The sequence below is a fragment of the Episyrphus balteatus genome, chromosome 1 (assembly GCF_945859705.1).
Source record: "Episyrphus balteatus chromosome 1, idEpiBalt1.1, whole genome shotgun sequence".
Lineage (NCBI taxonomy): Eukaryota > Metazoa > Arthropoda > Insecta > Diptera > Syrphidae > Episyrphus > Episyrphus balteatus.
The window spans coordinates 54,466,158-54,485,251 of NC_079134.1; the positions used below are offsets into that span (position 1 = coordinate 54,466,158).

Below are 19,094 nucleotides of genomic sequence, written 5' to 3' on the forward strand. Positions count from 1 at the left end.
CGACGCGACGACGACGGACGTTGACAACGACGACAACGAATTCCTTGTCTAAACTGATAAAAAGTGATAAAAAAGCACTTTTGTATCTGAAACAAACCAAAAAATTGATACATTCATATAGCTTTTTCAGTTTCATCATCATCATTCGAATCCAAATAATAGAGAGTGCGCTTATCGTTCACACTTAACTGGCCGATAGAGGTGCGCAATGATAAGCTTTTTTGAAGCCTTTTTGATATGAATTTCGAAATGTATTATATTCTCATATGTTTTAATTTGCCAGCAGCTAGTGGCGTGTTTTCATTAGTTCACTGTTCGACTGTAGAGGTGGCACAACTGAACAAAAAAGTTCAATTCATTCTAATGACCCGCAAGAGTGACGTCTTATCACACACCCGTGGACAAAAGGGGAGGTCTTCGGGTTCGGGGTTTCATAAAATGAGCACAGTAAATATTTGTTTAGATGATTGTATGAGTGCGAGAACAAACATTTATTTATATTATTCTTATAAGTGGCGGCGCGGCAGCGATAAGACCTTGTATGGCTCCACATATATACCTAACTGTGATGGGCTTTGATCCGAACTTTTGAACTTGTGATTGATTTCGGACCTATCTGATATTTATTTTCTTTTTTATTCAATGATTTTTAGGGTGTAGTTTAAAGCGTTCATTTTTTAAGCGTAGAATCTTATCTGTACGCACGTTGTACAGCAAAACTGTACTCCACCTCAATTTGGTTTAGTTTTATTTTTTGCATGCTAAATGTGGGAAAATAAAAAAAATATGTTTTGAAAAGTTGGTAGTTTACTGAAATTCAATAAAACAAAATAGAGGATAGCATCAGAGAGATAGCACCAGAAGGAGATCGGAAGCTTTCGTACGTTTTACCCCCAAAACCCATTTGTTTATTTCGTGTTTTGTTTTGTTGTAAGGCTTATTTTAGGTACATACCTATAATTTTTGTTTGTATACTTTTGCATATAAAAAAATTGACATAATGAGAAATGCAAATATTTTTGAGATTATAGTAGTGGCCACGATTTTTGATCATAATATCACCAAAAAAATAACATTTTAATCTAAATATACCCCAAAACAAGCGTTCCCGGAATGACGGTTAATTGATGTACGCTACTTATAAATCAGACTAAAACTAACACAGGTAGGAGATAAAGACCCTCAAATTAAAAAAAATAGCACTATCATATTCTATAAATGTTGGAAATCGATGTTTGTCACCTTACATGGGTCTTTGATGACGTCACGATCGATTCAAACTTTTCAATAGAATATACATATCATATTGCATGGGTAGTAGTAATAGGTTATTGTTCAAAGTATTCATATTTAAGCTAACCTACAAGCTATGATCCAATTCTAATCGCGAGAATGCATCTCATTAAATAAAAAAGAAGAAGAGAAAAAAAAGCGCAATTTGTGCAATACAATTTTTTACTCACGTTTTGTGTTGGCGATTCATGTCGAATGATGTAGTTGACCCAAATGAAATTCTAGATCGCTGTGTTGTGGGCTGCAAATTGAGTGCTGCAAATGATTGCACGTGGTTCATCGTAATTAAAATGAGACTGTTGTGAGAAATAAATAATTTATTGTATTTAACGATTTGTTTTTAAAAATCAAAATTTATTTTTAAATAAATTTGTTGTGTTTTTCAAAAACAAAATATCAAAAATCTAAACCATACGTTTTGAATTTTTCATATAATGAAAAGAAGAGCTTTTATAATAAGAGCCAGGAAATATTTTACGTATGAGTAGTAGCGTAAAATGTTTAGTATACTATTGGAAAGTTTTTTTTTAACTGACAGCTTTAAATTGAGGATGTTTGGAATATACATATTTGGAAGCTAAACTGCATAAACAATAGTCTCTTAAAAAATTATGGTAGGTACACAAAAAAATAAAATTAAAATTGGCTGGGACTTAGGCATCATTTAATGCCTAAAATGTATGCATTCAAAGTATTAGCTTTCTAGTACTTAATTACACTTTTTGGTATCATGAAAAACAATTTACCTAGGTTCTATCCAATTTAATAGAGAAATAATATCCTAATTTTTAAAAATAATATTATTAGTGATAGTTGTAAATCTCATGAAATTCAAAAATCCTAATTCCTAAATACCAATCATTTTGTGCGCAACTATTCACACATAAAAAAACGATATTTTGTCCTAACTTGAAAAAATGTATTTGAAAGGATTTTGTTTTTTTTTTTTCAGTTTATTTATAAGCACTTAGAACAAAGAAGATGAAGTTGTTGTTCAATTATTGAGAACAAGTGTTATTTAATATCCATTTGGTTGTTTTGGCACCTAGTCAAAGTTGTAATTCACATTGTTTGCTTGTTGTCCACATGCACTGTGGCGTATACGTGATCTTTTTGAATTTATTTATTATACATATTTTTTAAAACATGATTCTCTAAACATTCGTCAACCGCATCTTTAATATGTTAGCTGTAAAAAAAAATCCTTCAAATTTAATCAATTTTATTGGAGAGTTGGCTGGAAAGTTAGGCAAGAAAGATCTCACTAATGCCAACTTTTCACGAGTCGATTTTTGCCATGTGGCTAAGCTTTTCGGCTCGTGTGAACGTAAGCCGAAGGTGACTAAAGTGACAATCCCCATAGAAAAATCCTAGTCGACTTAAGCCGTGCGACATATCGTGCGGCTAAAATCGACTCGTGAAAAGTCGGCATAACTCGATTACCTAACATTCCGTTCAGAAAATGACGTTGACGTATAAATATTTAGTCTTTAACATTTCCTGAACGTGCCCAGTTTGATGAAAACAGCAGCGTACTTCATAAAAAAAATATTTTTTATTTTATATAATTTTTCTATGAAGTAGGACACTTTTCTGGAGTGTTATAAGCAACAAAAATGGATAAAGTTCTAGTTGTCAGTATGCTAAGCTAAAATTTCGGTTAAACTAAGCGACATAGCCGTTTTCAAAAATGATATTTGTTTCATTTATGAAGTTGACAAATTTTCGATTTCCGAAAAAAAGAATAATAAGTTCTGGCGTCTGAGAAACTTTTGTTGTCAATAAATATTAAGAAAGTAAAAAAACTCGAAAGCTTAAATGCTCTGTCTTGTGACAACTCCACTACATGCACTGAACTGCAGTTGAGTATTCATATTTTTGGATCTAAGGATTACATGGTCTCAATTAATAAAACCAATTTATAATACATAATATATGTTGCTATGTATATGCAAACCAGGCATGTCAATGGTAACTAAGGGCCAAAACAGCGAGATCAAAATTTTTATGGGCCGCAGAAAAAAGTAGAACTAAAATTTTTGTAAAACAAATTATTAAAAAAAAACAGGAAAAATGATTACATTAATGTATTCCATTTACCATGTTTTTTCTAAGACCAAGGTTAGTTAGGCTGGATCTTATAGGTAACTCATTCGTCTTAATGACTTAAGTTTATATTTTTTTGTGGATTATTTTTGATACGACCGATAAGGATAGATACGGATTAACTTAAAAAAAGTAAAAGAATTCATAAATTTCGATAAATAATAACGTGTAAAAGGGATTAAGCTCTTAAAGACATTTTCGTTTTGATTCTACGATTTCGGAATATGCTTGAGGCTCAAAGATGCTATATTTGTGGATAATGGGGTTCTTGCCATAAAATTAAGAATGTCACGTTATTCTTCTATACAAAAATTAAAATATTGTACCAATCTGGAAACTCTCTGGTCATGAAATCCTTAGAAAACGTCTTTTAGGGCTGTACGTTATTTTTTATCAAAATTTAAAATTAAATGAGACAAAAAAATGTTGGATATCTCAACAAAAACTTTAAAAATTGAGCAACATGAAACAAAAAATTGCATTTTTTTCGCTTAGGCCTAATAATATGGCAAAGTACTGTAAATTATAAACTTAAACTCGAAATTATTAAAAATGCGGACTGGGCCGCAGAGTTAAGCGTTGTGGGCCGCATGCGGCCCGCGGGCCGCAAGTTTGACATGCCTGATGTAAACGGTTTGATTTTCGATTTGAACTATCATAATGCAACACAGATTATATATTTTTTGTTTTTCTGATCCCAGATTACCATTCAATTCAATTCAAATACACCTGTTATAATCGTCACCAAAGCTGTAGATGATTTTAAGTAATTCCAACTTCCATCTAATTTGTTTTGATCTTTGTGCTCCGTGAGATAGCGGCGGCGCGCGTTAAGCCTTTAATTACATAAATTCGTTTCGGCTTCGAATAGTCAAAAACTACACAACAACTGCTTACCACACGCCATAGAAATGTGCCTCAAGGATAAATTAAGTTCGATAATCAACCAGAGATTAAAACTTATAGAGCAGCAAAGTGATTTTGCGGATAGCATTTGCAAAGCAAGCAAATCTCCTATCCACCACCGACACCAAATGAGGGACAGTTAGAACTTCACGCGCAAACTGGATCTCCATAGAATCCGGATTCCTCTTAACTGTATTACCATTACCATACATAACTGGCACCGCAAGATACACTTGAACAATTAAACAGAGCTCTGTTGGATGGATGCCGCAAGGTGCTTCTGCGCCTGCAGCCCAGAAGCTAAAAACAAAACAAAAACGGCTGCATTAAGTTAAAAGATTGATATCGTTGTCATGCCTAGATTATTTGCTTACGGAACGTTAGGCTAACCAATGTCGCCCAGCGAAGCGCAGCCAAAAGCAGCGCCACAAATAATTGATTTCATTGGCGCTTTTCTAATTGCACTCTAATGTTGCCGTTGCACTGATGAAGCGCACTTTGAGCGCGCTTCTTTAAATGGCATTTGACAAGATAGTGCAGAGTGATCAGAGAGAGAGAGAGAGAGAGAGAAAGAATAATCGTTTCATGTCGTTTTTTTTTTTTGTATCCCCACCGGTATTCTGCAAACCGCTATGGTGCAGTGCAGATATGGGGCAGCTTTTTAAAATATTATCATTATTTTTTATGTATTTTTCTTCCCCAGCAAGGTGGGGTAACATTGTGGTTTGAAAAATGTTTGTGGCTAGGAAATTATGAACTATGAAGTTGCAATTGGAATTTAGTCTGTATCTGTACCATTGTCGTCCTCGAACTAGTCGAACTAGCTTTGTATTAAGTTTTGAAAAAAACATCCAATAGATAATGGATGACAATTTATTGTATATCAATCTATTGATTTCAATTAATGACGTTCTTTAAGTTAAAAAAATAACAAAAAATGGAATTCAATTTTTAGTTCAATTCAATGTATTCTTTTAGAAACATATATAAGCGCCATGTCGTTTATGATAATTTGGTGGCAAGGGCGCAATATATTTAAACAGCAGTCGCTATAGAAAATTTTCAAAAACTATTATTTTTGAATTTTTTATATACCTAATTTCGCCAAATAATGTCATTACAATAATTTTATTATATTTTTTTAACGCCTGTGCGGACCTGCGGTCTTTAAATTTTGTTTTCGTATGGAGATGTTTCTATTTTTTAAAGGTATAATTAAAGTTTACTTAATGAGCAATAATGTTTGTAGTCTTGTATTTTATTCTAAATTCAATAGGTAGATGACTTCAGAGCCAGACATCGTGGGTTCAAGGCCAACGGTCGGTCGGCTCAGAAGTTTTTTCTAAATCGCCAGCTTAACTGAAGCCACCTGTGCGATAATATGAGACAATTTTCAACTATGTCTCCTCCTCTGTGCCACGTAGTTCTATGTTATATGTTCTTTCTTTGTGTCTATCTGTCTCCCTCTTGTGTCATTTTCTTGTGTTGTCTCAGCCAAACGGTCTCAGTTACCCGTGCTGTTAGGTGTATGTACTTCGTAGGTACATTTGTGTGCGTTCTACATTATAGTAATAATAATAGTAGGTATTCTTAATTCTTATAGATTACAAAAATTTTAAAAAAATTAAAAGTTAAAAATATAAGAAAAAAAGGTTAAAATTTTCAGGTAAACCCAAAATATAGGTAATATTTGGCATTAAATTTCACAGAATTGATGAATAATTCTAAATTCTCAATACGAATGCTGGATCAACCACGAAAAAAAGTAAAAGGCCTATCAAGTCAAAGCTTCAACACCATAGATTTCCATATTAAAGCCGATGTTTTTACCTTCAAAATTTCATTAAGATTGTTTCGTTAAAAGCAAACAAACATTCTTTCAAGTCACACCTTGAAAATTCAAAAACAGAAATGCACCAAGTCCCACATTTCCTTCCACATAAAAAAAACAAGAATTAACATAATGAACGCAAAACCTTCACTCACAGTGTCGCTATATAATCAATGTAAAAGATACTCCGCAAAGAGGCACATACTATCCTATCAACTTCAACAATTTGCCTTTGGACAGAATTTATGATTTCTTTGTGGAACTGACTGATTTAACGTATTGATTCGTGGTAATAACTCTTTCAAAATGTGAAAACCATTGCGCATACCTCGGCAGACCCGTCGCTTCGCGTCGTCTTCATCACTACGGTCGTCGTTGTAGGTACAATTGTTTGTCACCGGGTGCGCGCGGTGCGCTCTCGGTAATTCCTTCATTTGAATAATATGCTAAAATTGTGTGCCTCCTGTCATAATAAATAAGACATCTTCTTAGTCAGGGAAGATCACTCTACTATCCAACCAACTTGTCGCACACGTTTTGTTTTCTGTATATTCCACCGTGCGCATCAATTCTTGAGATATATATTAGAAGCCGAAATGAATTGGCCAGGTAGGTAGATGGATTGATGTACGAACGAAAATACAAAAATGCTGTGACTGCTGCAACATTTGTTGCCCTTGCATACAGAAGTCATTTTGGCGCAAGTTCACACTGCAAAAAACTCCATTGCCACCAAAAGATGGTTTAAAAGTATATTCTGCATTTTTAACACCCTCAGGGCTCTGGCGTTCTTCTGCCGTGTTTCGTCTCCAGTACGCTCAACTTAAGATTGTTAGCTACGATAGAAAAGAAAAACATAAAGAAGAGGCCTAGCGCGCTTCTTGCTGGGACTTAACCCAACAGCAGCACAACAGTTGTCCATTTGGAGGCTATATCCACGGTTATACATATATCAGCAAAAACGAATAAAACACTATCCGATAGCCCAGGGCTGAATTTACTTTTTTTTGTGTGTGGTGATTAAATCTTAGTATGTATGGTGTTAAAATGTTGTTTCTTCTTTTATATGTATACAAACATTAACGAGCATAAGGAATGGAATTTTGGGTTTTGAGTAAACTTTCCATAAATCAAAAATCCCCCAACACAAAATCCCCAACACAAAATCCCCAACACAAAATCCCTAAAATAATATCCCCAAATCTATGATTAAAAAAAAAATAAACAAAATAGCAAAGTAGATCAAATTAGTTTTAAATATAAAACTAATTTGATCTACTTTGCTATACTGAAAAAGTAGTTCAAAGCAGCTTTAAGTACTAAAAAGTAGATAAATATTGTAATGTTTTATTCCGGGTTCACAATAAAACTTATTTAATTTCCACTTATATTTCCGTTCAAATAAGAACACACTTTATTTCAACTTAATTTACTTTTATTATTCGCTCAAACAAACACACTTTTAAATCACTTTATTTACTACTAACAATTCGCAACACTTTATTTCACTTTGTACTGTACTCTTTCACTTTCAAGATTAAACTGTGTCCGGTCGGTGTCTACGCTGCCTTTTATACCGGAATCTCGAGACTCGAGAACGTCCTCGAAGGCTCTCGTCCCTGTCTCTCGAAACTTCCTTTCCAGGAAGGCTTCCAGTCTAGTGGGATATTTTGAGATGTGTTCAGTGTGGGATATTTTGAGATGTGTTCAGTGAGATATGTTCAGTGGGATATTTTTAGATGTGTTCAGTGAGATATTTTTCTTAATTACTAAAGGTCCGTTCACATTTCTACCTTTGCAGTAGTAGGTAGTGTGTTCAGACTTTTATCTTAAAAGTAGTTCAGTAATTCATCGTTACATTGCCCCCCTCTTAGGATTGTTCGTCCCGAACAACTCCATTGCTTCTATCACCATTATAACGATGTAAACGGTCACAATGAACTACCTTTAGTTTGCCTCTTACCCCTCTTTGTATACGGTAAACCACGTCGTTAATTCTGGTTATTACTGTGTAAGGGCCTTCCCAGTTTTGTTGTAGCTTCGGTGATAGTCCCTTTTGTCGGTGGGGATTGTAAAACCACACAAGTTCTCCTTCTTGAAATCCTGTTGCTGTCGCTCGTGCGTCATATCTTGTTTTCATCCTGTCACTAGACGCTTTTATATTTGTCCTTGTCCGTTGGTGAATGTCAGCCAGTGTTCCTTTCAGTTTATCTACGTACTCATCCATTTCATGTGGCTCGTTTGGAACACTTCCAAATTTTATCTCACTTGGCAGACGTATTGTTGAGCCAAATAGGACTTCCGATGGTGTATGTCCAGTAGAACTATGTGTTGCACTTCTATAAGCCATCAAGAATAATGGAATATGTCGGTCCCAGTCTCGTTGATTATCATTGACTACTTTTGACAGGTGTTCCTTAAGTGTCCTGTTAAATCGCTCAACCATCCCATCAGATTGTGGATGAAGCGGTGTTGTTCGCGTCTTCTTGATGCCAAGGAGTGAGCAAACCTCTTGAAAAATCTTAGATTCAAAGTTCCTTCCTTGGTCGGAATGAAGTTCCATGGGTACTCCGAACCTGCTCACCCAATGAAAGACAATCTTATCCACAACTGTTTTGGTTTCCTGGTTTGGAATGGCAAATGCCTCAGGCCATTTGCTGAAGTAGTCCATCACTACAAGGATGTATCGATTTCCGTTGTTGGTTTCGGGAAAAGGACCTGCTACGTCTATTGCAATTCTCTCAAAAGGTGCACCCACATTGTACTGCTGCATCTTGCTTTGGATTTTTCTAGCTGGTCCTTTGCTAGCGGCACAAGTATCACATTTTCGGCACCACTTTTCAACGTCTTCTCTCATACGTAACCAGTAGAATTGCTGTCGTAGCTTTTCCAGCGTCTTGTTGATGCCTAAATGGCCTCCAGAAGTTCCACCGTGCATCTCTCGGAGAACATCATTTACCTTTGACTGAGGTACGACTAGCTGCATTACATAGGATTTACCATCTGCGGATTCCCACTTACGCCTGAGTAGCCCTTCTTGCACATGAAGTGAGTCCCATTGTGCCCAATATGCTTTTAGAGTGGGGCTTCGGTCGGAGATGTCGGCCCATTCTGGTTTCTCTTGATGTTCCTTCCATGCAAGGATGGGTTCGACGTCCGAATCTTCTTGTTGGGCCATTCTGAGTTCTTCATTACTCCAGCCGCAAATGGGATCAGCTCTCGTTCTTCTAACAGCGACAACTTCCTTTTCTTCTAGTCGTGTGCAATGCTTGCAGTCTTGCTTGCACGGGCGCCGAGATAATGCGTCTGCATTTGAATGCAGCTTTCCTCTTCGATGTTGAATCTGACATTGATACGTCTGAAGTATCTCGATCCATCTTGCTACTTGACCCTCTGGATTTTTGAAGTTCAAAAGCCAATTTAGCGCACCATGATCTGTGCGAAGAAGGAACTTCTGTCCATAGATGTACTTATGGAAGTGCTTTGTTGCCAATACTAGAGCTAGAAGTTCCCTTCTGGTCACGCAATAATTTCTTTCTTGTTTCGAGAGTACCTTGCTGAAATAGGCAACGACCTTTTCTTCTCCGTCATGAACTTGCGATAAAACAGCACCAACTCCAACATTACTTGCATCTGCGTCAATGATGAATTGTTTGCCTGGAGTCGGATAGGCCAGCACAGGAGCTTCACATAACCGCAGCTTTAGTTCCTGAAAGCTTTTCTCACACTCACCTGACCATTTAAAGGGTTTACCCTTCTCCGTAAGTTGGTGCAAGCTTTTGGCGATTCTCGCAAAATCCTTCACAAATCGTCGATAGTACGTTGCCAGACCCAGGAAACTGCGAAGTTGATGCTTGTCCTGAGGGGTTGGCCAGTTCTTCACAGTGTCAACTTTTTCAGGATCAGTCTTCACTCCTTGGGATGAGATGATATGCCCCAAATATTTAACCTCGGTCTTGAAAAGTGCACATTTCTTTGGATTCAACTTAAGATGTGCTTCTCGTAGCCTCTGGAATACAGCCTTTAGGTTTTCACAATGGTCATCAAATGTTTTTCCGTAAACGATGACATCATCCAAATAGACTAGGCAAGATTTCCAGGTTAATCCATTCAAAACGCACTCCATCAAACGCTCAAAAGTAGCTGGGGCATTACATAGCCCAAACGGCATGACATTAAACTGCCACAGACCATTTCCTGTGGAGAAAGCCGTCTTTTCCCGATCTTCTGGATGGATTTCCACCTGCCAGTAGCCACTCTTCAAATCCAAAGTCGAAAACCATTGTGCTCCTTCCATTGCATCTAGAGTATCACTGATTCTTGGCAGTGGGTAGCTGTCTTTCTTCGTCACATCATTCAGCCTGCGATAGTCAACACAAAATCGAGTGCTTCCATCCTTCTTTTTGACGAGAACTACCGGTGATGCCCAAGGGCTTTTGGAATTTTCGATTAGCCCGTCTTTCTTCATTGTTGTTATCATTTCTTCAACTTCACCTTGTTTGGCCAAGGGGAGACGTCTTGCTGGTTGACGAATCGGCCTAGCATCTCCTGTATCGATTCGATGCTGCACCAGTTGTGTTCGGCCGTATTGCCCGCTGGGTGAAGAGAAGATATCAGCATATTCATGAAGAAGCCTTCCCGCAACATTAAGCTGATGTTGACTCAGGTTGTCTGAATTGAGAATTTGTTTCTTTAGTTTCTCCGAGTTCATAGTCATCTGTGTATCCACCTCGTTGATCTTAGTTATTGCGGCCACAGATTCACATTGCCCAACAACTTCTCCTTTCTTAAGCTTGATTGGGTACGGTTTGATGTTAAGTATCCGTACAGGTACCATGTTGTTCTTTGGTGCCACAAGAGTCTTCCCGATGATGATGTTTTCGGAACTTTGCTCAACTTCTGGTTCAACCATGAGGTATCGATGGCTTCCAAAGTTCCCCTTTAACTTGGTCCACACAAAAACTTCTGAAGAAGGAGGCAGGCACATGTCTTCTTTGATGACAGTTCTAATTGTTGTCGAGTTTTCGTTGCCATAGACCATTGGAATCTCTACATTTCTGTATTTCAGGACTTGATTACCTATATCCAAAATGATTCCATGCTCCTTCATGAAGTCGATTCCAATGATGCACTCGTCACATATATCTGCCACCAAAAACACATGTGAAAACTCTAGTTCAGCTATACGGATCGTAAGACGAACTTCTCCGTACACTCTTGCTGCTTCTCCTGTGGCGGTCTTCAGACGGTAGCTGTTGGTGTTATGTAGCCATGTCATCTTCACCAAGTCTCTTCGTACAATGGAGGCGGTGGCACCGGTGTCAATTGTAGCCACGTGTTGTTTGTTGTTTATGGTTGCCTCCACTGTCAGACTTTTGTTGTCTCGTTTAGTCTGTGAGACTTGAATTGTGGTTCTGGGGCCATCGATACCAGAAACCAGCTTCTGCCCCTCGAAGTTGGTTCTTACTCGTTTTCCCGAATGGGAATCAAGTTGAGGATGAGCGTTGGTTGTATCGCTTACCTGTTGTTGCGCAATATTCCTGTTTCCACAGTGTTGGCAAGCAGTTCTTCTTGGTGGCAATCTGCACTGCCGCTGGAGATGTCCGGTCTTGTTACAGTTCCAGCATCGAGCAGCTCCGTCTCGCTGGTTTCTTTGGAACGCGAGTTTTTGACAAGAGCATTCCTCCACTGCAACTTCTCTTACCCGATGAACGCCTTGAGAAGCCTGTTCTGCTGCTTCCATAGTCAGTGCAAACGCTAATGCTTCAGGAAGGGAACGTTTTCCAGCTGTTCGAATTGCTCGCTGAAGATTTATATCAGATACAGCACGTACAAAGGCTTCTGTCGCAAACTGATTGATAATGTCGTCTCCTGCTGTCGGATATGCCAGATGAGCCAACCTTTCAATATCTGCTTGAAGTTGTTGCAGAGTTTCTCCTCTTTTCTGGACTCTTGTATTGAGTTGGACGCGGAAGACTTCCTGCATATGGCCATCTCCAAAGCGTTTTTCAATGACCTGGACAAGAGCGTTAAAGTTACCATTCTTTTCTGGTGGTAACGTTTGTAACAACTCAGCAGCAGGACCTCTAAGAGCAAGAGTCAGCGCTATACATTTGTCTTCGTCATCCCAGCCATTTGTTGTGGCAGCTGCCTCAAACTGTTTCTTGTAGATCGACCAAGAACTTTGTCCATCAAAGGTTGGTGGATGCATTTCCTTCTTCTTTAAATACTCACCAGAACTTTCTCGCACCTTAATTTTTCGAACCTTGTCAAGTTCTTCGGTAAAACTTTGCATTTTCACTTCCATTCCTTTCAACTTGTCATCGAATTTTATTTCTACTTTTTCGAGTTTTTCTTCAACTTTCTCGAACTTTTCTTGAGATTGTTTTTCAACACCTTTGATGGAAGCATCAAGAGCAACGAACTTGTTCTCGATAGCATCAAGCTTACCTTCGATGAGGTTTTTCTGTTCATCTAGAAGGTTCTTCTGGGTTTCCAATTTTTCGAGAAGATTCTGTTGTTCACTCTTTTGCTCGGTACGTTGTGCCTCAATTTTTTCGAGAACACTACTCTGTTGTTTTTCTAATTGTTCTCTCTGTTCCTTGCGTTGTGTCTCAATTTGTTCAAGAAGATTTTTCTGTTCATCCTTCTGTTCATTACGTTGTGCTTCAATTTGTTCAAGAAGATTTTTCTCCAACTTAGCAAGGAGAACAGACATCACGGACGACATATCGGAAGCGGAACCAGTACTTACTTGTTCTTCTGGCATTTCAATTTCGAATTGAAATGTGTCCAAATTTTCGTTTATCTGGGTTAAGTGATCCTGCAGACGAATAATGAGGTCATTTTTCGATCCAGCAGTAGGAAGACCTCGCTTAGTTAATTCCGCCTTCAGCTCAGTCAAACTTAACTGATTTAATGTCTTACCCATTTTAACTTTTTAAAACGCGAGCACTTTTACTTATTTCAAAATGTTTTAAACTTTGTTTATTTTTAAAACACACGCGCACTTTTTACTTTATTCGCGAAATTATCTGATTCGCACAAATAAATAAGTTTTATTCCACTTTTCTGACACCAATGTAATGTTTTATTCCGGGTTCACAATAAAACTTATTTAATTTCCACTTATATTTCCGTTCAAATAAGAACACACTTTATTTCAACTTAATTTACTTTTATTATTCGCTCAAACAAACACACTTTTAAATCACTTTATTTACTACTAACAATTCGCAACACTTTATTTCACTTTGTACTGTACTCTTTCACTTTCAAGATTAAACTGTGTCCGGTCGGTGTCTACGCTGCCTTTTATACCGGAATCTCGAGACTCGAGAACGTCCTCGAAGGCTCTCGTCCCTGTCTCTCGAAACTTCCTTTCCAGGAAGGCTTCCAGTCTAGTGGGATATTTTGAGATGTGTTCAGTGTGGGATATTTTGAGATGTGTTCAGTGAGATATGTTCAGTGGGATATTTTTAGATGTGTTCAGTGAGATATTTTTCTTAATTACTAAAGGTCCGTTCACATTTCTACCTTTGCAGTAGTAGGTAGTGTGTTCAGACTTTTATCTTAAAAGTAGTTCAGTAATTCATCGTTACAATATTTCCAAAGGAACGCAGCTATTGTTCTGCTATTTTGTTTATTTTTTTTTTTTAATCATAGATTTGGGGATATTATTTTTTACTTTAAAAAGTAGATAAATATTTCCAAAGGAACGCAGCTAATATCCCCAAAGTTCAAATTTTTAAGCACAAATTCACAACGGCAGCGTGTGCAAAATCATTTTGGTGTTTTCTCTCGGGGATTTATTTTCGATTTTGGAAGATTTTGGCGGATGACATACTCTAGCTCCAAAATTTTAGTTAAAAAAAAAACTTCACGGGGTTCAAAGGACAAAATACCCAAGAAAAAAATCAATTTTTTTTTTCAATATCTCCAAAATCTCCAAAAATCTCTACATATCCAAGAATTTTTTTTTAACGGACAAAATTAACTAACTAAAAAATAATCCTATTACCTCATTGAACTATTTTAGAAATCGTAATTAAATTAAGGAATAATAATGTAATGCATGCTATGAAAACTGATAGGTATTATTATTAACTATACATATTTTTGTCCTTGACAAATTAAACATCTAGGTTCAGTCAAAAACAGACGGTAAAAACCAAACAATTTTGTTTGACACTGCACGGTTACCATTTTCACTCTTATTATGATTTTAAATGGTTAAATTGAAATGCAAAAACAATTTCTCTTCCTAAAATGATGTTTGGATAGTTGTGTATCAAGCAATCAAATCGCGCACGCGATACACAACTAGCGCAACATCATTTTGGAATTTTCTCTTAGGGATTTTTTTGTTTGACTCTTTTTGGGGGGATTTTGGCTTTCCAGAATTTTTTTTGGGATTTAGCCATTGGGATTTTCTATTTGGGATTATGTGTTTTTGGTCATTCGACTTACCCTAACTGGTTATATTAAATTTCAACATAACTGGTATTTTATATTATTATTTGTATTCTACTTTAATCCAGCCCTGAAACTCACCTATACTAAAACATGCAAGAATGGTGAAGGACATAGTCATGACCGACGACAAGGCAACATTATGAACATACCCCAGAGACAAGAAGGCACTTCGAAAACTTGGCATGCAGGGGGAGCAGAAAACTAAGCTTGAATTGTTTATATGACAACGCCAGTAAATTTGTTGCTGATTTGTTAGAAATTTATTTCTTTGACTTCTTGCCTTTTTATTCAAGGGGTTTTGTATAGTAGCTAAGGCGCACGTACTTCAAAAATATTGTATCGTTATTTATTTGTTTCGGAACAATTTGACGTTATTGGTAAAAAATATCAATTGGTAAGAAACGTAACATATACATGAGAATCTCATAGATACTCATTTTGAAATATTGTCATTGAAATGTCAAGTAAGAAGTGAGCTGGCGTTAGCGCATTCTGAAACCTTCTTTGTAATTTGCTTTATTACAGATTTGTCTGTTCAATTGGTCTTACTAGATGACAGAGATACATGGAATGGTATCAAGATCTCTTCCTCTCCATCCATGCGATATAGGTTCTCAAATCCCAAACTTTTATAAGGTGGAAATATTACGGCAATATTTTGTTCGGATAATCGCACTTGATTAAGTACTGCAGATATACGATATATTCAGGGTCTATGTAAAGAGTTCTTCCTCAAAGATTTACATTTCAAATCATTAAAATTTGGATATATTTAAGTTTTGTTTTATCAGTCGTAGTCTCAAACAAGTTATACATCGTTCTTTGATGGTATTTGAATATTTCATATGTTACTTTTTGAGGGTTATTTGCCATTTAATATTTTGTTCATGCAACACTTTTCAATTCTATTTTGCTTTGCACTATCGAAACCTTTACGCAACGTAAATAGCACACAAATAGCCTTGGTCGGTTTATAGGTTGGGATAATTAGCTTTAAAGTTCAGTTGCAGGTCATCGCCTATATGCCCTCCGTGTGCAAATCATCAATATTTACAACACCATGCCAACTTAACAATCACATACTATACTTGTATAATGACTAGTGAAAATATACATATTTTCGATATCGGTATGTGTAAGGAATAAGTTTTGACTTTAGTCTTGCGTTGGGCTTTTAATAGGCATTGAGCATAGCATAGGTTCTGTGTTCCTATAACTATAGTATCTACAACAAAAATACAATATGACATTGTTAAGTGTTTATTCTTGGACAAATTATTATAATATACCACCTGTTTTCATTTTCGGTATGAGAAGTAAAGTTTTAAGACAATATTTTCAAATGTCAAAAGAATAAAAGTGCAGAGTTTTTGAAGGATTCTTCAAGTTGAACTTATTTGAGTTCCGCGTTTATTTTTAAGCACAATCGAACAACATTTAAAATATATCATAAATTCGAGTCTAAATTTGTTATGAGATATTGTATAAGTAAGGTCATTCAAGGTCACCGGGCTTCTCTGTTTTAACATCATTTCCAAAGGAGTTCACGTGATTAGAGATTGTATAGTGACTAAATGTTGCAAGCAATGGATACTTGTTGCTACAATATATTGTTGTTGACTTTGTGGGTCTATGTGGACGACTTTGGACATGCACAGATATTCTCTGTGCTTTGTATTAATTTCTTATAGCAAATTTTCCTGAATTTTGTTTTCTTATTGAATATTTCAGAATGATTTATTACGACTTATGAAAAATCAAGTTTTCGAAAATGGGAGATTGAATTTTTTTGAAATTTTGTTTTTAGATATTGATTAGTGATTTCTACAAAATGGCATACCAATTTTATTTTAAAACTTTTTTTCCAAAAAATTATTTATAAAAAATTAGTTTTTTAAAAAACGGCTCTAACGATTTTGAAATTTTTTTTTTCTAAAAATGCATCTTTATATGTCAATCAAAACTGCATACTTGTTTTGAGGGGCAATTTGATTTCAGATTTTATTTTTTTAAAAAACGATTTTTATTTTTTTTTTTTATTTTTTTGTACCTATAGTAGGTACTTACATTTTCCAAATTTCTATATAAAAAGTCTTAAAAATGTAAGCAACTTGAACTCTAAGAGCAAGTTCGTGCGACCCAGTCGTGCATTTTATTTTTTTGTATGCTGGCGCTGTCATCCCCGGCACACAACAAATAAAATGCACGACTGGGGTCGCACGAACTTGCTCTTAGAGTTAAATTTGCTTAAATTTTTAAGACTTTTTATATAAAAATTTGGAAAAAAAATAAAATTCGTTAAAAAAAAAATAAAATAAAACCTGAAATTAAATTGCCCTCCAAAACAAGTATGCAGTTTTGATTGATATATTAATATACATTTTTAGAAAAAAAATTTTCAAAATCGTTAGAGCCGTTTTTTAAAAAACTTATTTTTTATAAATAATTTTTTGGAAAATAAGTTTAAAAATAAAGTTGGTATGCCATTTTGTAGAAATCACTAATCAACATCTAAAAACAAAATTTCAAAAAAATTCAATGTCCCGTTTTCGAAAGTTGGATTTTTCAAAAAAAAAAATTTTCAAATTTTTTTTTAAAATCCAAAAATTATTTTTTTCAAAATTTTATTTTTGGCTTATATTTAAATTATATAAAAACTTCTTCACAAAAAGTTTCGTTAAAATCGAATAAGCAGTTTTGGAGATAATCGGATTTGAAAAAAAACGGTTCTATGGCAGGTACCATTAATAATGATTTTCAAAAAAAAAATTTTTCATTGAAAAATAGACCTTAGCTTAAAACTAACATTTGAATTTTTTAAACAAAATCGTTAGAGCCATTTTTGAGATATTTCAATTTTACTAAAATCGGTATATGACAAGTACCGTTATTTTTGGTCCAAAAAAATTAATTCCAAAAACCCCTCTGGAGAGTCGCCAAATAACGCTGCATACCAAGTTTGACATCAATCGGTCCATCCGTTTGGGCTGTAGCTCCTTATACAGACAGACAGACAGACAGACAGACTGACAGACTGACAGACAGACAGACGGACTTCCGGGACCCACTTTTTTGGCATTGTCTACCATCGTAATGTCATGGAAAAATGTTATCTCAACTTTTTTTTTTGTACGAATGCATAACTTGATATATAGTACCTATATCGCAAGTAAAAAGGTGGCGTGTACTTAGGACCAGACATATCATTCTATATGTTTTTGGACCCGCTGAATCCGAATTTCAGGTCCGTTTGGACCGGTCATAAAAATTCAAATAAAATTCAGTCACAGCTCAAAACTAGAGGGTGACCGGGGCAAACAGATTTGAAGAACATATAGAAAGATAGGTCTGGTCCCAAGTACATGACACTTTTTTTGTGTGCCGGTGCTATGAGGTAAATTCAAATAAAATATATGGATGCATATAATAATCCAATAAAAATTAATTCAAGTTAATGAAACAAAAATAAAAAAAAACACTAAAATAATCTCAAACAAAATAAATTAATGGTCTTGAGTAGAGATGTCGCGAATAGTGATTTGGCCGAATACCGAATATTCGGCCACACTATTCGGCAGCCGAATATTCGGCCAACTATATAGGTATTTATCTTACTTCTTCGTGACTTTTGTTATGTTTTAATCTATCTTATTCTATTACATTGTATGTGGGCCAAAATATTAGAAGTATTTTTGATTTAATTTGCGAGTGAAAGAATATTTTCAGAAGCTGGATTTGTTTACGAAGATAGACGTAATCGTTTAGTTCCAGCGAATGTTGAAAAGTGTTGTTTTTATTAGCCACAACTTCCCGGGTTAAAATAGAAATTGAATTTTTAAAGAAAAAACAATCTTGACCGGCGCACCGCAGCTGCACCACCGCCTTTTGGCAGAAAATGTTGGCGCACCACGACTGCACCACGTCCGCACCATTTAATTTTTGTATGAAAAATTCGCCGCACCATGATATACATAATTTTGGATTATTGAAAAATTAAAATAAAAACTACCGATGAGAAAGAGATTCGAACCCGAGTATCCCGAGCACTTTCAATAAGATGTCCAACGCTTTAACCAATCGACCACCAAGTCATATTGGTTTTGGATTTCTTACAAGTGGGCCATATTTTCCTAGATATGGCGCAGCTAGTCAAGCTTAGCCACCTATTATTAGCTTTTGTTAAGTAGTTTGAGAAGATATAGCCCTTCATGACTCCTATTGGAATGTTGACTGCTTCCGCTGGCGACTCATGAAGGACCGATCCTTGCCTGGCCAGTTCATCCGCCTTTTCGTTGCCCTCAAAACCATTTTGTCCTGGGACCCAGACAAGAGTGATTGTTAACTACATTCGTAGTTTATAGAAAAAAAAAAAACAAAAAGTTTAAGTAAATGACGAAAAATTAAAAATTAAATCAATTGTTGTTTTAATTTTTTGATCCAACTTACAGATTGTTTTTGTATTTGTTGCATGAAAGTGTTAAGT

General features: G+C 35.8%; 1 protein-coding gene across 3 annotated transcripts in view; it reads left to right on the forward strand.

Annotated features, from left to right (window-relative positions):
- LOC129920939 (uncharacterized protein DDB_G0283357) overlaps positions 1–19,094 on the forward strand; it is a 76,073-nt gene that overhangs the window by 24,309 nt on the left and 32,670 nt on the right. The window lies entirely within an intron of this gene.